The 7072-nt window shown below is 44.9% G+C and overlaps 1 pseudogene; it reads left to right on the top strand.

Moving 5' to 3' along the window:
* The first annotated feature begins 4042 nt into the window (after positions 1-4042).
* Positions 4043-4160, top strand: LOC126215436 (5S ribosomal RNA; annotated as a pseudogene).
* Positions 4161-7072: the final 2912 nt, after the last annotated feature.

Here is a 7072-nt window from a genome sequence, read left to right as displayed (position 1 = left end):
ACTTCCCCCACCCAGCGGAACCGGTCCGCCCGCCTCCCATACTCAGAAATGAATGAGTCTTGAAACTTCTGAATCACGCCTTGTACATTGAAGAAGTATTCCCCAAAATATCATGCTCGAACTCCTAAAAATTAACGATTGTGTGAGCGTTTGAAGCCTAGCGCGCACGGAATGCCTCGGCGTTGGAGAACCGGTTCCGCGCTCACGCTCCCTATTTACACCAATCTGAGAAAACCTGATTTGCTGGAGCGTTTTTTTGAGCGGTTTTACTCAATTCGTGAACGAAAGTTTCAATAGTCTCAATTGGAAGTGCGCTCCAATAACATCCCGCCGAAGCGAAATTGTCAACATTGCTTCAAATTTTGTCATGTATCTATTCAATGTAGGCCAGGCTGCATTAACGCACGTGGAAAATGCCCATAAAATCGAAATCGGTGGTAAAATCTGCAGAGTCTGTGAGGTTAGACGCTCTAGCGCCGATGCCTTCTGGGACGAAAAGGACTTTGAGGACGAAAATGAGGGCTTATCAAGTCAAAGTGCATTAAGTGGGCATCAAATAGCCTGGGCGATAGTTACTGTGGACCAGGCATCGATGATGCCCGCAAGTTTCAAGCTTTGTCCTTTTTTTATGTATGATAAATACCTGTCAAACTTTAAACTCGTTTTTCTCAAAATCATGTTTTTCGTCATGGCTCTCGTCACCCACGCCGCAATGTCCATCCGATTTTAATGATTTTCCATCTCCCTTGAAACAAATTGAGCTGTTTTTTTTAATTTCGATATTTAGTATTTATTTTCGGACAAAATAAAGAGGTCCTAAAAATTGCTGATTTTTTCAAAAACGAGGGTTGTCCAGAAAGTAAGTTCCGATCGGTCACTAAATGGAAATCACAATGAAAATTGGAAACATTTTATTTGCAAGAGTTAGACTACACTTTCCAGATACTTCTTTACATAGTCTCCGCTGGGACTTAAGACATTTGGTTCTAATGGTTCAAATGGCTCTGAGCACTATGGGACTTAACATCTATGGTCATCAGTCCCCTAGAACTTAGAACTACTTAAACCTAACTAACCTAAGGACAGAACACAACACCCAGTCATCACGAGGCAGAGAAAATCCCTGACCCCGCCGGGAATCGAACCCGGGAACCCGGGCGCGGGAAGCGAGAACGCTACCGCACGACCACGAGCTGCGGACGAAGACATTTGTCGGAGCGTTATACCAAATTTCCAACACCACCGTCATAGAAGGCAGCCGCCTGTGCTTTCCGATAATTCTCTACCCTGGTCTATAGCGTGTAGCCCGCACCCAAGTGTTGTCTTCATAACCAGCGCTTCATGTGAACAGAGACGATACTCAGGACGAGCCAGTTAGGGCTGTGTTGTGGGCGATAGAACACTTCCCATCGAAAAGTCTGCAGGAGCGTCTTCACTGCCCCTGCATACAGTGCGGCTGAGAATTGCCATGAAGAAGGAAGTGCGTGGCAGTTGTGTCAGGTGGGCTGCATTCATTAAGGCGAAGCTTCTCAGTGGGCGCTCCTACTTGGCGGGAGACATCGTTGTTCTAGGGACCTTTACTACCTCACAGTGCGCTCACAACTGTCCTGATGCGATCGACGGGCATACTAGAGACACTGCCCAACATGTCTGTGCAAAGCTTCATCGGGTTTTCATTGTGGTGTCCATTTCGCGACCGATCGGGCCTTACTTTCTGGACAGCCCTCGTGTCTAGCTATAATTTCTCAAAAAAAAAAAAAAATTTTTTTTTTGGAAATCGCTTCGACGAACTACGATTACTTCTTCGAAGATCAGGATGATATATTAATTTTATGTTTCAGATAACTACAACCGCAGTTACAGCGACAACCATCGATCTACTTCCTTCCATAGCTGACGTGGGAAAATCTCATTTACACAGTGAACAATATAATACTTTTTAATAAAAAATACAAATAAAGACTTCAGTGTATGCTTTATTCATTGCAGAATACCTCATTTGTCTAGTACGTTCCAGTAGGCAGAAGAAAAATCCTGAATTTGAGTAATATTTTCGTCCGTCATCCTGTCATTGCCTCTTAAAATATTTACGTCTGGGTCAGTATACATTGTCAACAGGAGAAATGAACTTTGAAACACCAAAAAAAATCAGCACCTATGCGAATTTATGTATTCGGATTTTTTAAGAAGAAATGAACATATACGAAACTTGTGATGTAACGAAGATGCACCACCAACTGACAATGGACCCATCTCAGTCAGGTCCCATCAAGTCGGAACGCATGCGGTATCATAAGCTATTTATTATGCTTCGAAACACCGTGCACAAAAACAAGATTCTTCCGGAGCTCATATACCTCGTGTTCTGTTTGTGATAGAATAAAACACCTGACAAGTGTTTTGTATATTCCTTTGGCTAGGGACAGTTTGTATACGCAACAGAAGGATAGTCCTACTGTCGCTAATCTACTGTGCAGTGTCAAAGTATGAACATTACACCCTTCCTCCAGCTTTGGTGAATTGAGCAAATCGGGTAGCTCATTTAGCTTTAGATGTGGTCCACAGTGCGCCTTAAGGGGCTTTATGGAGGCAGCATTTAGTTCATGGGCGGCCACTGAGAAAACAAGAAGCATGCTGTTTTTGGGCACCAAAACATATTACAAGACAGCTATCCACCGTGAAATTTTTACGATGAATTTGTAAGATCCCTAACTCCAACAACCTCAAAAATTATCATGATATGTTTACCCGTTTCCGAGATATAGAGGTTTAAATATACCCTACTTGTCCATGTAAACTACGCACGTAAAATCCTGTGTGAGGCAAAAGCGTTTTTTATAAAGCGATGTACAGAGGAGTAATATTGTTTTAAGTGCGTCCGTTATCATTAGAAGGGTTCTGGGAGCTGCATGTTGTAGTAGTACATGCAAAAATGTTGTGCACGTAAAATCCGGTCTGACATGTAAAAATACTTTTGCGATGTTTCAATTCCACGTAAGAAAATTATCATAATTTTACTGGCCCTTAAAGCCCTTTTCATATGAGTGATATGCCTGCTGTTGTAGGGAGAAGTAGCCTACGGAACCAGCCGAAAAATGTTCGTATCGGGGCACAAAAAAGGCTAATATGCTTCTGTTTTAAATGATTGAGTCAATAGTGGGGTACCACTACCTCATTCTACCATCCTCAGCATCTTTAAAAAATTTTCCAAATTTTGGTATGTGAGCGTATTCGCGCTTTTTTATACTGAGAGAGCAGAACCAGTAGGTAGACAGACGGGTAGATGGATAAGTAGGGAAATCGATACAGGGAGAGAGCCGGAAGAGTGAAAAAACCGGTAGTTCCTAAAAGTTCGTAATTCCAGGGATATGAACACGGCCCGGCGTAGGTGAATCTGCATTTACACATATACTCCGCAAGCCATCATATGGTATGTGGCGGAGGATATTTTCTACGACTACTTGTTCTTTCCTCTCGGGGTTCCACTCACAAATAGTGCGAGGGAAAAACGTCTGTCTGTATGCCCTCTACGAGCGCTAATTTATACTGTCACATTTTAGAGCTCCTTACGCGAAATGTACGTTGGCGGCAGTAGAATCGTTCTGTAGCCAGTTTCAAATGGCGTTTCTTCAAATTTTCTCAATAGCGCTCCGCGAAGAGAAGTCGTTTTTTCCTCCTGACATTCCCATTTGAATTCGCGAAGCTCCTCCGAAATACTCGCTTATTGACCGAAACCACCAGCAACAAATCTAGCAGCCCCTCTTTGAATTGCTTCGACCTTTTCCTTTATTCCGACTTGGTGGCGATCCCAAACACTGAAGCGTGCTCTACGTGGGCTCTCCTTTACAGGCGAACGTCAGTTTCCTGAAATTCTCCCGACACGCCGAAGTTGACCATTCGCCTTCCCTCATACCGTCCCTATACGTTCGTTCCCTTTCACGTCGCTTCGCAATGTTACGATCAGATGTGTAATCGATGTGACTGTTTCAAGCTGCTGTTCATCACACCAAACATAAATTTTCTCTAAGTCAACTTGTATGGTGCCATCGGCCTTGCCGCAGTGGTAACACCGGTTCTCGTTAGATCACCGAAGTTAAGCGCTGTCGGGCTGGGCTTGCAATTGGATGGGTGACCACCCGGTCTGCCGAGCTCTGTTGGCAAGCGGGGTGCACTCAGCCCTTGTGAGGCAAACTGAGAAGCTACTTGACTGAGAAGTAGAGCCACCGGTCTCGGAAACTGACATACGAGCGGGAGAGTGGTGTCCTGACCACATGCCCCTCCACATCCGCATCGAATGACACCTGTGGTGTGAGGATGACACGGCGGTTGGTCGGTACCATTGGACCTTCATGGCTTGTTCGGAGGGGAGTTCAGTGTTTTTCAACTTGTATGGTATCCTCTTACACTCACTCAACGACGAAACCTTCCTGTTCTTCACAACACCATTATCAAACAGATGAAGATTGCTGATTACCCTGTCCAGAGAGAGAGAGAGAGAGAGAGAGAGAGAGAGAGACCAGAAGCAACGGGACCGATACTATCGCACTTTTCTGGGACACCTGTGACCATATCCTTGTCGCTGATCGCTGTCGAGGACAACGTACTGGGTTTTCGTACATAAGAAGTGTTCAAGCCACTCATGTATCTGAAAACCTGTTGCGTATGCTCGGACCTTCGTGAACAATCTGCAGTGGGGCACCATGTCAAACGCTTTTCGGAAATCTGCGTATATAAAATCTGTCTGTTGGCCTTTTATCTACGGTTGGCAATATATCACGTGACAAAAGGGCAAGCGTGAGCAATGCTTTTTAAGCCCATGTATATCGAAACCATACAGTTGAATAGGCAAACAATGCCACTTGAATAATGACTCAATAGTAGCCGCGCGAGATTAGCCGAGCGGTCTCGGGCGCTGCAGTCACGGACTGTGCGGCTGGTCCCGGCGGAGGTTCGAGTCCTCCCTCGGGCATGGGTGTGTGTGTGTGTGTGTTTGTCCTTACGATAATTTAGGTTAATTAGTGTGTCAGCGTAGGGACTGATGACCTTAGCAGTTAAGTCCCATAAGATTTCACACACATTTTTTTTTACTCTCTAGTAAATACGTGACTTGCCCAGAAATTAATGCACCGCATTTTTTTTTTCTCAGCCGAAAACAATGCTACGAATGCGAAACGTTACGTTTCTATTGTTTGAAGTCTCTTGAGTGACCGCACCAAGTTTCCGCCACTTCCGACAGATAGAGTAGCTGCAGCACAGTTTCAAAATGGGGTCTGCAGGTGATGTACGTTACAAGCAATGTGCCGTCATTGAATTTCTTACTGCAGAGAAAGAAACTGTGGGGAATATTCACAAACGCTTGTGCAAAGTCTACGGAGCATCTTCTGTCGACAGAATTGCGATTAGTCACTGGGCCCGGAGGGTGAGGTCATCAGAAGGCGGTTCGGCGGAGCTCCACGATTTGCAGGGGTCGGGGAGACCATCCACGGCTGTCACACCTGACGTCATTCGCGAGGACAGACGCATTACGATTCGGCAGTCGGCGCTATGTCTATCAATTAGCAACGGTAGTATGGATGTAATTATCTCTCTCGCATATTCAAAAGTGTCTGCAAGATGGGTCCCGAGGCGTCTAACGGTGGATCACAAATAGCACAACAATCGTCTTGATTTGTTGCAATGTTTTGAAGCTGAGGGGGGAGGCCTTCTTGTCCCGGATTGTGACTGGTGGAGAAACCTGGGTTCAGCATTTTGAGCCCGAAACAAAACGACACTCGATGGAATGGCGCCATTCCCACTCCCCACAGAAGAAAAGATGCAAAGCCACTGCTTCTGCCGGTAAGGTCGTGATCACCGTGTTCTGGGACTGTGAAGGTGCGATTCTCATTGATGTGATGCCAAGAGGCGGTACCATTAATTCAGAAGCATATGTCAACACATGAACTAAATTCAACACGCGCTTCTGGCGACTTTGGTGCCACAGGTTCGCAGGAGATGTTTTGCTGCAACACGATAACGCTCGGGCCCACCCAAGTTTGAGGACTGCTGAACACATCGCGAAACAGGGTTGGACAGTGTTACCCCATCCGCCCTACAGCCCTTAACTAGCCCCCTTGGACTTCCAATTGATTGGACCATTAAAGCATGCCATTCGTGGAAGACGATTTGAGGAGGTGATTCACACAATGAAGCGCTGGCTCCACCACCAGGACAAGCATTGGTATCGACAGGGCATACACGCCCTTGTTCCGCGCTGGAGGAAGGCCATAGAACGTGTAAAGTTTTGAGGACAGAACAACAACTGTGTAAGTTGTAAATATTTTTAGTTTAATGTTGCAATCTTACCACAGAAATACACGCATTTACAAAGTTTACAATGTGACAATGTTACGACAATTGTCAAATGAACGCATCTCGTCTTCTGAAATAATCCCAAACAGGACAATGGTAAATTTTATTTGTTAAAAACAGTCTTGGTTGCAATTTTAGTTTTTTATTTTTCAACTACGCGTTTCGCCTTATTTAGGCATCTTCAGACTGATCTTAATTTGATATCTCTTAGAACGATCCTTTAGACAGTGTAGTGAAAGGGCATCGTCAATACATCAGGCCAACAACACCTTCGTTTAACACAGTAAAAACTTTTCTAGATGGACGCGAGTGACTCCAAGACCTGCATAACGCGTTCCCGTTCACAGGAGCGAGTAACAGAATAAGATGGGGCTCAGGTAGTAAGCATAATGCACCACTAGAAGTTTCATTACAAAATTATTCTTATGACTATATATGCACGGTGCTGTCATGTCATGATGTTGGCCAGTACTATGGTAAGTCATCCGATTCCGGTTTTAAGTTCGGTACTATTTAGGATGACAATCAAGTCTATGGAGGATGGTTAGTTTTGGGACAAGTTGAGCAATAGGTTAACCAAGGTCGCTCGAGTTTACAGTGGGCGCAAGCTGCTGAACCAACAAGTTTGCACCTCTGCTATCGGTATTTACACTCCTGGAAATTGAAATAAGAACACCGTGAATTCATTGTCCCAGGAAGGGGAAACTTTATTGACACATTCCTG

Source organism: Schistocerca nitens, chromosome 12 (genome assembly GCF_023898315.1).
Source record: "Schistocerca nitens isolate TAMUIC-IGC-003100 chromosome 12, iqSchNite1.1, whole genome shotgun sequence".
Lineage (NCBI taxonomy): Eukaryota > Metazoa > Arthropoda > Insecta > Orthoptera > Acrididae > Schistocerca > Schistocerca nitens.
Note: the sequence above shows the minus strand (reverse complement) of the source record. Positions and strands in the feature narration are given on the sequence as shown.